This window comes from Ictidomys tridecemlineatus, chromosome 3 (genome assembly GCF_052094955.1).
Source record: "Ictidomys tridecemlineatus isolate mIctTri1 chromosome 3, mIctTri1.hap1, whole genome shotgun sequence".
Classification (NCBI taxonomy): Eukaryota; Metazoa; Chordata; class Mammalia; order Rodentia; family Sciuridae; genus Ictidomys; species Ictidomys tridecemlineatus.
Window position 1 is genome coordinate 208510186 of NC_135479.1, and position 16441 is coordinate 208526626.

The following is a 16441-nucleotide window of genomic DNA, read 5'->3' on the forward strand; positions in this document are numbered from 1 at the left end:
GTCACCACTGGGGAGAAGGGGAGGTTGGAAACCTGGTACCTAGCCAGCTGGAGATACGATCTGGGAGCTGCCCCCACCAAATATGGCGAGGAAGGAGAGCCAAGATGGGGGCGATCTGCTTCCAGCACCAGGATATCTGGTGAGGCTGGGGGGCCGGGCGGTGGAGTTGTGTTGTGGGTAGGTAGCAGCTGAATGACCTGTGTGGGAGCAGAGCAAAGTCTGGGAGTTCTGCAGAGATGCTGGTAGGTGATGCTGCTACGGCACTCACGAGCCCTCGTTGGCTAGAACTGGGCTTTGGGTTTCGGGAGCCAGGTATCTGGAGTCCTGCTGGAATGCTGAGGCTTGGGCCCCTGCAAGGGGTCACAGTGCTGGTGATTTCTGTGGAAATCAGCTGTATAGGGGTTCTCTATCACTCGTCTAGATGCACTATTCCAACTAGGTGAGATCTGGGTCACAGAGCGACACAGAGTGCTGCCTCCCTCTGCCCGCCATCTTTGTTCCTTCCTTGTCAAAATCTCATGTGTGGCTTCTTTTACATAACAATTTTCCCCTAAGTTATTTCACACATATTAAAATGTAGCCAGGATTCGTTCTAACCAGGTATGGTAGTGACAGAAATGAAGACAGTGTTACGAGTTTATTACTTAAAATTCCCAAGAAGAAGGGACACATCACACCATGTTGGACCACATGGGGAGGGAAGTACCAGGATCATTCTGGAGCCTCAAAAAGCAAAATGTGGCCCAGAGCCTTTGTCATGAGTTCTTCTGGAAGGAATATGTGAGGCATGGCATGCAAGTTTGAATAAGTTTTAGATTTGATGCTTTGCACAGTTTCAGTGAGCTGTGGGATGTAGGAGAGTTGTCAAGTTGTCCAGTATCTGGCTCTGGGTGACTGAAGGCAGGGTTAAGATAGTCTTTGTTGCAATAGCTGGTTATGTTCTTTTTGATTTTCTTTCCTCTTTGCCCAACAACGTTAGTGTTTCTTTGTTCATACTTGGTGTGTGGTAGTTTGATAAGGAGACATGTGGGGGTATGGGCTCTGGATTGGTTAAAATAGCAAGGATGTGCTCATGATAAGTTGTCTGCTATCTCTAAGAATTAGCAAGCTATGCAAGGTGACTGTCTAGCCAGACAGCAAGGCAAAACGTCATAAAATACAGAAAAATTAAAATGTGATTAATACATCACAATGTGTGCTGGCATATAGCTCAGTAACAAAGCATACTCTTAACATTCACATGGCATTGGTTTATATCCCTGGTCCACAAAAAAGATAGTAAAGAAAAATATGTACAAAAACACACAAATACATGTATAATCACATATACTCACATTTATTTATACACAACACACACATATAGCAAGCACATTGTACCACCTATTGGAACTTTTTTTATTGCTAAATATCTCTTTGTATAAGTATGTCACATTGTGTTTATCTTGCGGTGAACATTTGAGTTGTTCTACTTTGGGGCTATTATAAATAATGGTGCTAAACTCAAGTCATCTACTTGCTGTTCCAAAAGGCCAATTACTGAAGGACAGGTTGTTGGGCAATGAAAAAAAAAGGAAATTCAGAAAACCAAAGAATATGGCTATCTCCAACAAAAACCATCTCAACCCAGCCTAGGTTTCCAGCTCCTTTTATCCCAAGGTAAGGGGCAGAGCAGGGGATTAAGGTTAGGAATGATTCATGATTAGATACTTCCAATGCCAGTTCAGTGGCCTGGAATAGGACATTGTGACAACTGGTGGTCATTTGTGGAGAGCAGTGATTTGAATCATGGTCCGACTCTCTAGTGGCTGGTTTGCACTGGGATCTGCCTATGCGAAGGTGCGGGTCAAGATGGCTCAGAGGCTGGGGTGAAGCCAGCCTGAGGAAACTCTGTGCAAAGGCTCAGAGTGATCAGTTAAGGCCTTGAGTTCAGACACCAACTCCCAGGAACAGATAGGATTCTGAGCAAAACAAGATGACCCTAATGTTTTACCAGGCCTGTGTCCTTTGGATTGCCTGCTTTGCTAAAACTTAGCCACAAGTTAACTTTTGATGATAAAACCAGTATAGTAAACATGCTGAGCTAGCTCTGGGTCACTGTTTCTCCATCAGAGAGGAGGGTCCCACCTGGCCCCGCCTTTTCCTCTCCATGTGCGTCTGTTTGTCTATTCTTCATCCCCTATCACCCCTCATCCGATTTCTGAATTAGTGGCCGTGCTGGCTGAAGTAATTGTTACTCTGCTGATCATGATGTCCTATAAATCTTCAAAATATCTTAGCTACTATTTCACTGGTGTCTTGAACTGTGAAGGGGTAAGAAAGGTGTTATGTACATTCAGGGATAGTCAATCTTTTTGTGTGTCTGTATGGATACAATAACCTTTATTTAATTTACTTACTTTTATGTAGTGCTGAGGGCTGTGCTCAGTGCGTCATAAGTGCTAGGTAAGCATTCTACCACTGAGCTATCCCCAGCCCCGGGATAGTCAATCTGTTACTAACAGTTTCTGATTGACATTCGTTGAATGATTAACATATCCAAAAGCAGAGTTATAGAAATCTGAACCAGAGTTTAAGGTACAGATCATTCAACCATGTGGACCTCCAAATTTGTAAAGTCGACCAAAAGCAAGAAGGGCAATTTGTGGTTTTTTCCATGATTATACAGGCATTTGCATACAAGTTCCTGTGTGAACATGTTTTCATTTCTCTTGGATATACATATGTCTAGGAGTGGAAATGTTACGAATCCAGGTCTTGCTGCTTATAGTCCAAAGCCATTACTCAGAAGAGGTGAGCTGGTGGGAAAGAAATCAAGTTTTATTATGATAAGCTAGATAATCAGGAAAATCACCAGATCATCTCCTAAAGAGCATTTCTGTACCTCTTTGTCCCCTTTTCCTGGAGTAGTTCACTCTAGGAGTTAATATCACTACCATTTAAAGGGCATTTTTCTTTAGAAGTTACAATGCTGGACAAGTGGGAAAAGAATAACTTTACAAGGGAAGATTTTGCAAAGTTAAAGCTATTCCTAAGTACAGAGGAGTAAAACAGAGTGATGTAACTATTATCATTGTTACAGAAATATTTTATCATGTAAAAACTCTCTCTCGGTTGGGGATGTGGCTCAGGCGGTAGCGTACTTGCCTGGCATGCGTGCGGCCCGAGTTCGATTCTCAGCACCACATACAAACAAAGATGTTGTGTCTGCCGAAAAAATAAATATTAAAAAATTCCCTCTCTCTCTCTCTCTCTCTCAAAAAAAAAAAAAGAACCTCTCTCTCCAGTTCATCCATCTTCTCAGCACGGTTGTCATGGCCTGTCATTTCTTTTTTTCTTGGAGGGGGAGAGTGTCACCGGGGATTGAACTCAGGGGCACACAATCACTGAGCCACATGCCCAGTCCTAATTTGTATTTTTTTTTAGAGACAGGGTCTCGCTGAGTTGCTTAGAGCCTCGTTTTTTGCTGAGGCTGGCTTTGAACTCTCGATCCTCCTGCCTCAGTCTCCCAAGCTGCTGGGATTACAGGCGTGAGGCACTGGGCCTAGCTCACGGCTTGTCCTTTTGATTACAGTCTTTCCGCGGTCTATGAAGTATATCTCATTGTCATTTCAATTTTTTTCCCCTAATGACTAATGATGACAAGCATTTTTTCAGGTCTTCACTAAACATTAGATATCTTCTTTAGACAAATAATTATGCAAGTCATTTTTCCATGTTTAAATTGGTCTCTCCTTTTATTATTGAGATGTAAGAGTTGCTTGTAATATTTTAAAATGTGAAAAAATTAATAAGTGTATTAATTTTAAAAAAAAATGAAACTCCTCCAAAACAGAGACCAAAACACTTTGGACTAATTAGAAAGTTTATTCTTACATATGCTTAAAGAGAAGGCAGGTAATGAGGCTCCTGCCAACTCAGCAGGTGCCTGGCTATATCCCAGGGCCCACAAGGAATGCAGAATCCGGGCCCTTTCTCAGGGCCTGAGTCCCCCTACATTTAACACATTCCCCAGGTGGTTAGTGTGAGAAATAAAGACTGAGCAGTGCTGGCCCAGGCAGGTGTGTGGTCTACACACAGGTGGTCAAGGATTCTGGGTGCACAAGGGAGCTCTGAGCCCTCCACACAGAGCCCCCAAGGTTGAGCACACTGCTGTAGCCTCGAGTGTTGTCCTGTCCAGTCCACAGAACAGGACAGAGGGATGCCCACCCTCACAGGCAGCTTTCTCTTAGATGAGGCAGTTCAGAGGGACCTCACATCACTACCACTCAAATGCCCCTGGTTCCAGACAAATCACATGACCATAGCCAACAACAGAAGGCTAGGAAATGTCACCCAGAGTGGGCAGACCCACACACCAAAACCTCCAGTGGCTCTGGGTGAAGGAACCCATGCTCACTGCTCCCCGAGGGAGGCCACCAGGAGTCCCTGCCAGTTGCCAGCAGCAACTCAGAGTCAGACTCTCTGGGGCAGGCCCACTCACCAGGCCTTCACATCAGCATGTAGCTCCTGGCAGTTCAGAGCCCATAAGGGATTCCACAAGGTAGGAACCCATGCTCACTGCTCCCCGAGGGAGGCCACCAGGAGTCCCTGCCAGTTGCCAGCAGCAACTCAGAGTCAGACTCTCTGGGGCAGGCCCACTCACCAGGCCTTCACATCAGCATGTAGCTCCTGGCAGTTCAGAGCCCATAAGGGATTCCACAAGGTACAGCCCTGCCCCGCACACTCTGGCTGCAATAATGGAACCAGAACAGACACAGCCAATCCCTGTGGGAAAGAAGGAAAGCCACTGTGCAGAAGCCACCAAGGGGCCCTAGTGATAGAAAAACTCTTTGGGGCAGACACTGGGAGGACGGTCTGCCCTGACAATGAGGCAGGCTTCCTGACTCACCTCCAGTTCTGCACCATGAGAAGCTCTTTGGTTCCTTGTTATCCTCCACGGCCACAGCTGAAGTTGGTGAGGCTCCTGGTTTTCCTAAAGATACAGGTCCTTCAGAACTTTGCTGATTTGCACAACAGGTATGGCCCCCTAAGGCCACACCTGTTCTGAAAACTGCTTCCGTAGTGCCAGACACCACCCATAGGCCTGCTTCCCATATTTGGGTTAGGAAGGTAAAGCATGACTCATCAGCTCCCTGCGTTTCCAGAATGCAACTAGAAAAACAACAACAACTCTGCTGGAAGGGACATCTCTTATGTCAGGCAGTAAATTGCTTCACTCGGCTCCTCCTCACACTCTCCCCCTGTAACGACACCTGCACCTGCTCTGCCTCCTACCTGTAGTTGTAGCAGGTCTTGCATTGGGGGGAACCCACCTTGCAACACTAGGCAAAATCAAAGGCTAGAAGGTGCCGTGAAGACAGGTTTGGACAGGTGCAGCATCACTGCTGCCAGGCTCCTTGTACTCAGCCACAGCCGGGATACTTGGTGCCTCCAGTGGCCCCCGCTGTGCTTCTCAGGGCACCCACCAGATGTTCTGTCTACTCCATGTGAACTGTCACATAAGACTAAGGAAACGGGGTTCCATTAGTGTTTGTGAAAACCAGTATCCTTGACTCCCAAACGGGCACCAGCTTATGTAGGAAAGAAGTCATGCCTTTGGTGTGGACAAGATACTAAACACCAAGAGAACTTCTGCAATGACTGAACTGGGGTCCTGCCCCAGGGGATATGCTCCAGGTTAATTCTGTGTGGCAGTGACTACCCCAGACATCGACAAACCCAACCTAATTCCCTCTTAAGATTGGGAGCCCGGCTGGGGTTGTGGCTCAGCGGTAGAGTGCTTGCCTGGCACATGTGAGGCCCTGGGTTTGATCCTCAGCACCACATAAAAATAAAAAAAAAATAAAATAAAGGTATTTTATTAAAAAAAAAAAGATTGGGAGCCACCTCATCATAAAGGCATAAAAAGTTAATTTCGACTTTATTATAAATGACTGCATTTTCTAAACTTGCCTGCCCATGCTTTGAACTCACCCACACCTCCATTTGGCACATGTGTTCTTAACAAGCTAGTGGCTTTCGTCAGGGACAGAATGAACACAGTTCAGATGATGGTTCTGCGACCCCACTACCAAGCCCTAGACCCAGAAGGAGAATCCTACCAAGATGTAGGGCCTGCCCGAATGAACCTCCAACTGAGGGAACCATGACTGGTCCCCAAGTGTCCAGACAAAGGGGGGAATGAGAAACTGATGTGACTCCATTTTGGAAAAACCAGCCTCTACCTTAGAGCAGGGCCTGTCCAAGGGGAGGTGACCTTTGTTCTTGGAAAACCCACAGAGCATTCCTAAGCATGTGGCTACCCTGCTGAGTTATTTGTCTGTTAATAACAGAAAAGGCCTGAGGTGCCAGATGTCCCTGACTCAGCCCTTACAATCCCTTGTGGCCTAAACCAATCAGTTCAAACATATCCACCTCTTGAACTAACCAATCACCCTTACCCGACTTGTTCCTGCTAAGGAATGTGCTAATTAATGTTAAGAGTTGTTTGACTTTCCCACCGTATGAAATGATTTGCTGTGTGATGTTGTGACACATAGAGTATCCCCCCAAAACCTATAAAATCTCACTGGACAAAGGACCGGGACTCACTCCTCGGAACTGCTGCATCAAAAATGGTTGTGAATCCAGGCTCGAGCTTGCAATAAAGACTCTTGTAATGCTTGCATCGGATTCGGCTCCTGGTTGTCTTTCGGTGTCCCATCCGGCAGGACACATCAACGTGGCCAGAGAACCTAGATGGGGAGGAATGAAGGGACAAGAGACACGAAAGGTGACAGCAAGACAAAAGTTCTGATCAAGCTGCAAACTTTTATTGTTCACACAGGGGTATTTATATGCTGGGGATGGGGAAGGTCTCTAATCAGCAATTGCTGGATGTGGGTGGGTAAAACTGCCAGCTGCAAGATGTCTGATGATCCTGATAACCGCAGGATGTTCCAGGGAGATAGGTAGCTACAGGATGCCACCAGGCAGGATGTCTCCCAGGGGGCTGTCAGGCTGATCTTTGAAGGAGAATGTCCTTCTAGTCCCCGACATTTCGGGGTCCCCCAAATCTGATATTAAAACATACCTATGGGTCATGTTTCTAAACCCACAAAATCTGTCAACCTGTCAGCTTCTGCATTCGGCAGCCCCTACCCCTTCCAGTTAATGACATGGTCTTTGGTTTTCTAGAAGCAAGAGTCTTGGGTGGAGAAGACTTCCTTAATAAGAGCTTCCCTTCACTTTCCTCCACAGTCTACGAGCTCTTTAATAAGTCTTACCCCATGCACCTCTTCCAAGTGCCAGAATCTGAATTAGAGCAAAGAGCAAGTCCCTCTAAACTTGTTGATTTAAATCAGTATTTGTCTCACCTGATAGTAGAAAGCAAAAGGAGACTCAGGACAGGCTCCAAGGCTTGCGGTCACCCAAGGTCTGGACTGGAGTTGGCTCTGTCATGGTGCCTTTGTCAGCTTCCCACCATGGTGACAAAATACCTGACATGAGCAACTTGAAGGAGGAAAGATTTATTCTGCAGAGCAGAGAAAAACTGCTCACCCGTGATGTTAGGGAAGCAGAGAGAGCCAGGAGCTGGGAAGAAGATATCCCCTTGGAAGTCTCACCCCTCTGACTCACCTCCTCCCCCAACTCGAAAGTTTCCACCATCTCTCAGTAGCGACACCAGCTGGGGACCAAGCCTTCCAGGGAGCCTTTGGACACAGTCCAGATCCAAGCTGTAATGCATAGCCTCTACTATCTGTGTCCTGCTTGTAGATGCTACTGACCTACGTCCTCCAGGGGACGGTGGAAGGAAAAAATCCCAAGTAGACACCTTAACACAGTGATTTAGTATTTCTCATGATTCTTCCAATGATATTTGCCGCAGTCTGGCTGGGCACAATTCAGGAGCCACTTGTCAAAAGAAACGAACTTTATTTTTAGAACCACACACGCCAAACAAAACAGCTCCTCAGGAAAAACCCTCAGAGCCCAACTGCCACCACCGGCTTCCACAAGCCTCTCAACCTCCCCCACTCCTCCTGTTCTTGAGGCCGATTGGCTGGGTCGCGTGGGCGGAGCCAAAAAAAAGTCCCCCAATGAGCAGCTCCATAGTCTGAAAGGGCGGGGAAACAGCCCAATGAGCATCACCGCAGAGGAGCCAATCAGCTAGAAGTTGCTGGGGCCAGCTGTGAACCAATCATCAGCTGGCAGCTAGAAGTTTGCTGGCAGCTGGAAGTTTGCTGGCAGCTGGAAGTTTGCTGGGGCCCCTTCGGCTGTGGCTCTCAACAGATATTGGTAATTCTTCAGTTTCCGTCCAGCTTGGCTAACACTGAGAGTCAAGGAAACCCCATCACTTGTTTAGGACCATAGCTAGGGGCCTCTGTCCACATGGTCTCCCAGGTTAGCTTGCATCCTATATGATGCTTATGCTTTTATTTTTTTAATTTTTTTATTATTTTTTTTAGTTGTTGATAGACCTTTATTTATTTTACGTGGTGCTGAGAATCAAACCCAGTGCCTCACACATGCCAGGCAAGTGCGCTACAGCTGAGCCCCAGCCCCAGCCCAGATGCTTATGCTTTTAAATTGTATTAAATAGTCCAAGGATTTAAATAGATGTTTCTCAAAAGAATATTTATATATGGATAATAAGCATATAAAAAAATGCCCAGGGGCTGCAGGTATAGGTCACTGATAGACTGTATGCTCAGCATGTATGAGGCCCTGGGTTCAAACCCAGCCCAAAATAAAAAGGAAAGGGAGAGAAAGAAGGGGATGGAGGGCTGGGGATGTGGCTCAAGCGGTAGCGCGCTCGCCTGGAATGCGTGCGGCCCGGGTTCGATCCCCAGCACCACATAACAACAAAGATGTTGTGTCCACCGAGAACTAAAAAACTAAAAAATAAATATTAAAAATTCTCTCTCTCTCTCTCTCCTCTCTCACTCTCTCTTAAAAAAAAACTTTAAAAAAAAAAAAAGAAGGGGATGGAGAAGAAGAGAGAGGGAGAGGGAGAGAGAGAGAAGAGGGAGGAAGGGGCTCAAAGTTAGTAACTAGCATGGAAGTTCAAATCAAAACCAATGAGATACTACTTCATACCCACTATGATGGCCATAATAAAAAAAATAATAATAAGTATTCATGAGAATGTCAAGAATTTGGAATTATACATTGAAATGTAAAATGATAGGCCAGCTGGGTATGTAGCTCAGTGGAAGAGGGCTTGCCTAGCATGAGCAAAACCCTAGGTTCAATCCCCAGCACCACTCAAAACAAGCAATCAAACAAAAATGGTAGGCCAGGCCTGGTGGCACACGCCTGTACTCCCAGCTACTCAGGAAGCTGAAGCAGGAGGATTACAATCTTGGGGCCTGCTGTGGCAACTTAGTGAGACCCTTGTCTCAAACTTTTTTTAAATAATAAAAGTTGCAGGGCTGGGGATGTGGCTCAAGCGGTAGCGCGCTCGCCTAGCGATCCTCAGCACCACATACAAACAAAGATGTTGTGTCTGCCGAGAACTAAGAAAAAATAAATAAATATTAAAATTCTCTCTCTCTCTGTCCCCCTCTCTCTCTCACTCTCTCTCTTTAAAAAAATGTTTAAAAAAAAGTTGCAAAAATAAACAAAATGGTGCAGTTTCCTTGTACAATACTTGGGTATTTTCCCCAAAATGTTAAATATGAAGTACTATTTGATACAACATCTCACACACATCCTATGTGGGCAAGGGAAAGGTTCTCTTCTGGAGGGATGGGCTGGCTGAGAAACAAAAGCTAAGAAAATAATACTACAAACCAACCCCCAGGACACAGAAATATAGTTTCAGAGGGGGGTCCACAACAAGGCCAAGCTGACCAGAGGGGTGCAGCTTCTAACAAAAAAAGGATCTCACGCCTGGTTTATTTATATTGGCACAGATCAAAAAGATTCCATGGGGGCTGGGGGAAGCTCAGTGGTAGAGCACTTGTCTTGCCCGCATGAGGCACTGGGTTTGATCCTCAGCACCACATAAAACAGTAATTAATACAACAAAGATTAAAAAAAGCATTCTATAGAAAGTTAGGGTAGAAGTAGGGGTAAGTAGGCTGCAAGGTTCTTAACGGGTCACACCCTGCACAGGCCTTTGGCAGAGCTGGGTGGGAGTTCACAATGTATTGGGCCATCTCACCAGATACCAGATCTTCCTATTCAATGACTTCAGTGCTGATCTGGTCCACACACACATTTCACGGGTGGGTCCCTGCACCAATAATTCTACTTCTAGGGATAGAAGAATCAAAACATAGGTCCACACAAAACTTGTGTAGAGATGTCCTCAGCATCATTATCCATAATTGCCAAAATGCAGAATATCGATCAACGGTTCAATAAATAAAATGTGGATTCATGTTGGAATATTATTTGGCAGTAAAAAACAAACAGTGAAATATGACATCTACTAAAACATGGAAAACCTAGAAAACATGATGCTGAGGGAAAGGCTTAGGCAGTCAGAGCAAGAGGGCAAGAGGGCAAGAGGGCAAGTGTGGAGGTCGGGGCAGGGCCGGAACAAAGGAGCATGAAGAGGGTCTTCTGATGAGGTCAACTTCCTGCTTGACAAAAGTGCCTGTGGACACAAATGGGGGACTCAGTAGTGAGGAGCATATGAACAGGGAGAAGATAAGAAAAGGAGGAAAATCCAGAGACCATAAAAAGAAAAGGCCCAAACTCCCCTACCGGATTCCCAGCTCTGGGGCCCCTTCTCTTTGCAGAAGCCTCTCTCTGTATCTCTGTCACTTTTGCAATAAACCTGCTTCTTGCTGCTATCTCTGTGTCCTGTTCTTCAATTCTTTGCTGACTGGAGACAATGAACCCAGCTCTCTAGACAGAAACAATATTGAGTGACAGAAGCCAGTACTTTACCACATATATTACCATGTCATTTATATTAAGTGCCCAAATAAGCAAATCTATTAAAACAGAAAGAAGATTAGCGGTTGCCCAAGGCCGGTGGGTTTGGGTTAACAGGGAGTAATACAATTGGATAGAGTTTCTTTCTAGAGTGATATAAATGCTCTAGGATTGATTATGGTAAATTGTGTGAATATCTAAAGATAACAAAGCCATTGAATTATAAAATCTGAATGAATTGCATGGTGTGTAAATTATTTCTCAGTAAGTCATTATGTCAATTATATCTCAGTAAAACTGGTTTTAAGAGAAAAACCAATGAGAAGGAACTCAAAAAGGGTAAGGACATGAATGAAGCCAGACTGGTCATAAATGGATGGGTAATGAATCCCATGTTTCCCTTTGATTCTGGTTTTGTACACAGTAGGAAAAAAAAACACCATGGTTTAAAGTTTTAAAATAGAGGTGAGTTTTGGCTGTGGGGTGCAGTTCAGTTGTAGAGCACGTGCTCAGTATTCTTAGCCCTGGTTTCAATCCCCAGCACAACATAAATAAATAAATATAAATTTTAAAAGAAGTTAATTTGCATAATGAAAAGGAATAGGGTAGAATATCGTTGGAGAGGGTCATCAGGATGTTAAAACACAGTCCTTCCCAAGATAAATAAATCTTTTCTTCAAGGGAATTATCTCAGCAAGGGCAGCTTCCCTTGGTCAAATTGTTTGGAATTCCTGCTTGAATTTTTATTTTCTAGGTCTACGTGTATATCTTTATCTACAGATGTGGGGAATCTTAATCTTTATCTTTAAAGTGTGTTTTATCTTAAAAAAAAAAAAACATTTAAAGCAATCATTCTATGGAATCAGATGAACCATCAAAGCAGAAAATATTTGTATCTGAAACATAAAAAACATTTCATCTAGCATATTCTACTAGCTGCAGATGTAGCTCAGGGGTAGAGTACCTTCCTAGCATATGCAAGGTCAGCACCATAAAAAAAAATAAAATAAATTTTTCTACCAGTTGGTGTATGATAGCAGCAAAAAGGCCAATAGCTACATGTGAGTTGCTAATCTGCTTTTTAATTTTTTTCATGGATATGATACGGGCAATAATATTCACCTCAGTGTAGATAATTGAATGAAATGTGTTAAATATTTAGCCATTATTACATTATATTACTGATAAGTTATCTTAAAGTAAATAAGAATAATTATATTAAGAAAATAAATAGTGTTTTTCTTTTCTTTTCTTTTCCTTTCTTGTGTTTGGTGGTGCTGGGGATGGAACCCAGGGCCTCGCACATATTCAGGACTGAAAGTATTGATTCACAGCTGGCTCTATTTGACCACAAGATGCTTTCCCTGGTGAGTTCAATACAAAGGGAATCCACCTCATGTCAAGCCTTGCTTTTCTGTTGTATTAGGATATTCTCCAGCCTATTCTGCAGAGAATTTCCCCTTGAGGAAATCAATCCTTAGCTACTGCTAGATGGTCTGTCATCCTTCAAAAATTATGAATGCTAGCTGGGCAAGGTGGCACATGCCTGTAATCCCATCGGCTTGGGGGGCTGAGACAGGAGGGTTGTGAGTTCAAATTCAGCCTCAGCAAAAAGCGAGGCACTAAACAACTCAGTGAAACCCTGTTTCTAAATAAAATTAAAAAATAGGACTGGGGATGAGGCTCAGTAGTTGAGTGCCCCTGAGTTCAATGCCCAGTAACCCCTACCCACCAAAATTTATGAACTCTATTGGGAGGGAGGAAGGGAGAACCAATCCCTGCTGAAAGAAAACCAAATATGCATCCATCAACTGTTAATCAATACTTACTGTTTATCTGGCTTTTAAGCACATTTTAGGAAAAGTTTACTTTGGTTACATGAACAAACGGGGCTCTTTTTCTCCAACCCGCTGTGCTCTTATCTCCTCTGGTTCACAGGTTCACACCCAAGACTGTTGGCCCTTTTCTCTCAGCTGGAACCCCATCCCGGCCCTCCCTCCCTCTGCTTGGACCCTTCTGGTGCCCTCCAGGCACAAGAGAACATTGTGTGTGGTGTGTGTGTGAGATGTGTATCTGTGTGCTTGGGAGAGGGTACACACAAGTGTGTACCTATTACCTACAAGGAAGCTAAAATTGCTGGCCCTCTGGTTCGACTTAAGGTTCAGAGAGTATAACTTAAGATGTTTCACAATCATGAAGAGAGAGAACCAGAGAGCACATCGTAAGGGAACCCGGTGGGATTTGCCCCCTGGGGAGTGCAGAGCCAGCAATCACAACCAGAGGTGAAAGAGTAAGGAAGGTTTACTATTAGAGCGAGAAGGGTGTGCACTGGAGATTACTGTCAAAGCAGTATCTCCCCAACAAAGAGAGCAAGGAGCTTCTCATACATAATCATAGAGGAAGTATCCATCAGCCCAGGTGGGCGGGGGTCACTCATCAGGTGTTCAGAAAACCAGTGGACCTCAGTATCACGAAGAGCGAAGATTACTTCAGGTCACCTGAAGGGAGAGAGTCAGATGCAAGGTCAGTACCATAAAAAAATACACCCTCTCTGGAGGGTCTTCATTGAAACACACACAAAACGAACCTGGATGGTCAACAGTCACTCGAAGGGACAGCAGCTCTCCCTCCCCCATGCATAGGTGATTGCCTTGGACTGACGGTGTGCCTCAGGAAAGTTCATGGCACTCCTAGATGTGGGACTGTGGGACAGAAAAGAACAGAAATAGACTTCTCTGGAGAGAAGGGGACCCAGAGCTGGTATCTGCAGGAGGGTGTGTGTCTTGTCTCTTTATAGATCTCAAGTTTCCCACCGCCCTCCACTTCCTATCTTGCCTGTACCAGCAAAGGATAGGAAAAGAGCTGTCCTGGAGGTACTCATTAGCAACTCCTTGTGTTTTGAGGAGGGATTCCTTGGAGGTATCCTTGGGGTAGAGGGGGTGTTCTGGAGGTGTTAGCATTCCATTTGCTTTTCTTTGATAATTAGCCCCCATCTTTCTGACCTGATCTTTTATTATCTACCCTGAGTATCTGTCTTTTGCTCTTGGCTAATTCCCCCCCCCCCCGCCGATTAAGGGAACCCTTGCCCCTACAAGGGGAAATGGGTAATGACCGCTCTAGCTACTTCAGGCTGAGAGGGGGCAGCGTGAGACAAGCAGTTTGGCTTTCCCTTTTAGAAATATTTCAGGTCTTTAAGGTGTCCATGGTAAAAGTCTGGTTTGGAAAGAACAGGTTGTAAAGTCATCTGGACATGGATGCTTCTATGAGAGAAACAAGAAGACATGAGTACTGGAAATAGATTAATTCAACAATAAATACTGCAGCATGCAAACATGCCAATTAGTGTGATGATGGTAATGAAGACTGGAATTTGTCCACCAGGAGGTACCAGAGAACCAAGAACTAAGAAGTTGTTCCTACGACGAGCCGGTGAGGACATAGCCTGTATCTGGGAATGTAAATCTTTAAGACTATTAGTTACATTTTCAGAATTGTCAAGAATATAAACACAGAATGCAATTTTTATAATGTCACAGAGATCCCTTTATTTCTGTCACTTAGGGCTAGATAATCATATTAGCAAGCACAGATCAAGTCTGCCTATGAAGGAGGTTAGGAAGATTTGTAGGTCTTAAATTAACTAAAAAAGCTTCTGACTCTGATAGTCTCTTTTGAGAGTCATTAAGCAATCCTGTCTAACAATGCTTCTTATATAGATAGCCTCCAGTCTCACTCTTGGTGGGACTGATGCAGTATACATCTTACGTTAAATTAAAATACTTATCATCCTTCCTTTTAAATGCTCAGGTATGGCTGTGCTTTGGTTATAACTTTCTTGCCAGGTGTTTAAGACCAAGCTGGTCAAATTGACCTTGTTCCTAACTATTGTTAAGAGTTGGCTAAGGGCTTGGGTTGTAGCTCAGTGGTAGAGCACTTACCTAGCATGTGTGAGGCACTGGGTTCCATCCTCAATACCACATAAAAATAAAAGAGCAAAATAAAAATATTGTGTCCACCCTGATGTTGGGGCCTCCAGCCAGCAGCTTCCACCCCTCCTTCTATGCATGACCTCTGGTTTTAATTGCTGCCTTACCAGTGTGGTCACAACCCCTGTGCTTTTTCACAGGTGGCCGTGAAAAGATGTAAGCCTCTGGATTATCCATCCTCCCCATGTGACGTGTAACACTGGGAGTTAATCATTACAAGTCTTGTAATGAATCCTGATCTGAGTGGAGTCTACCATTAGTTAATGAACTCTGGGGGAGCAGACTTGGGCCTCACTAGAATGGAGGATCATAGCTGAATATAATTTACACTTTTAGTGCCATTTGGGTTTTTTAAACGAGAACTGAGAAGTCCTTTGGCCTGCACATAGGAACCTCAGACTATTTCCTTCCTCTTTATAGAACAGGCTGAGCTGTAGGATGGTATTGAAATTTGCATTTACCCCTGATGGTCGTGACTCTCTGTCGGAGAGTCTGTATGGAGGCCATGTCTGGCAGCAGAAGAACACTCGGGGTAAAGGCTGGGATAGAGAGTTTGCGCTCGCAGTGGGCCAAAGGAATCTCCAGAGGGTGATGAGGACACATAGCGGTCGTTGAATGCTTAAGGACCTTTTCCTGGAGGAGGAGTTTATGGAAGAGGAATTGAAAGCACCTCCAGATACAGCAAGAACAGAGGGGACATTCCCTACAGCCCTGTAAGGGCTTCATGTGTGAACAAAGGGAACCCAGGCACTTCCTAAACCAATCCCTGTAAAACGTCCCCCTCTCAACTGGAGTCTGGTCTTCGAGGGGAGGGGGTGTTGGGGAAGAGGGAGCACAGGAGAGTGCAGATCAGCTCCTCTGGAGGTGCCTGTCCCTGGGGGGTTCACTCAGCCCAGCTTGACTGATCAGTCCCCCTAAGTTGCCCTACGAGGGCTGTCGGGAGAGGAGGTCAGCAGAGAAGCCTTTGAGATTCACCAGGGAGTAGCCCCCGCCCCCGCCAGAATCTCCCATGGTGTCACCCCTCTCTCTGTTCATCTATCAGGGCATGCAAAGGCAAACTGGGTTTAGGGACACTGTCTAGGGACACAGATGCTATGCCACCCGAGCCTGGGTAGGACAGTGAGGAAGAGCTTTGGCAGCACCCAACATGCCTGACGTGCAGGATAGGTGAAGAGGCACCACCTAGGCCGTGAATCCCCTCGCCTGAGTCTTGAAGAATGGCAGCTTGCACTCACCACGTTTAATTAGCCCATGGGTGCCCATTATCGTCCCCCAGAAAGAAACACAGAAGGGTGCACCCCTGAAAGATGTGGGGTGTGGAGGAAACTTACCTGGGTGATGATCCTGGATGGATGAGCCCCCATCTGATACCCACCTTGAAAAATCAGAATTGGGCCATTGTTTCCCCCAGTGTTAAAAATTAAACACCCAATAAAACACCCAGGCAAGAAAACAAGTTTTATTCAAGGGATAGAACAGAGACAGAGACGGGGTGGGGTGGGCTCCTCAGGAAAGGAGCTGGGACCCGGAGCTGGTGCCTCTGGGAGTGGGGATGTCTTACCCCTTTATAGATTTGAAGTTTCCTT

The 16441-nt window shown here is 45.1% G+C and overlaps 1 long non-coding RNA gene across 4 annotated transcripts; it reads right to left on the bottom strand.

The window, feature by feature from the left end:
* Positions 1-1315: 1315 nt before the first annotated feature.
* On the bottom strand, positions 1316-16180 carry LOC144376482 (uncharacterized). 4 transcript variants are annotated; one of them, XR_013437014.1, is made up of 8 exons: positions 14808-16180; positions 13457-13571; positions 7356-13367; positions 6592-6734; positions 5313-5491; positions 4889-4972; positions 4643-4764; positions 1316-2795 (listed from the first exon to the last, which is right to left on the bottom strand). It is a non-coding gene; the product is annotated as an uncharacterized LOC144376482 (long non-coding RNA). The 4 variants fall into 4 exon arrangements; XR_013437012.1 differs by lacking the exon at positions 5313-5491; XR_013437015.1 differs by lacking the exon at positions 4643-4764.
* Positions 16181-16441: the final 261 nt, after the last annotated feature.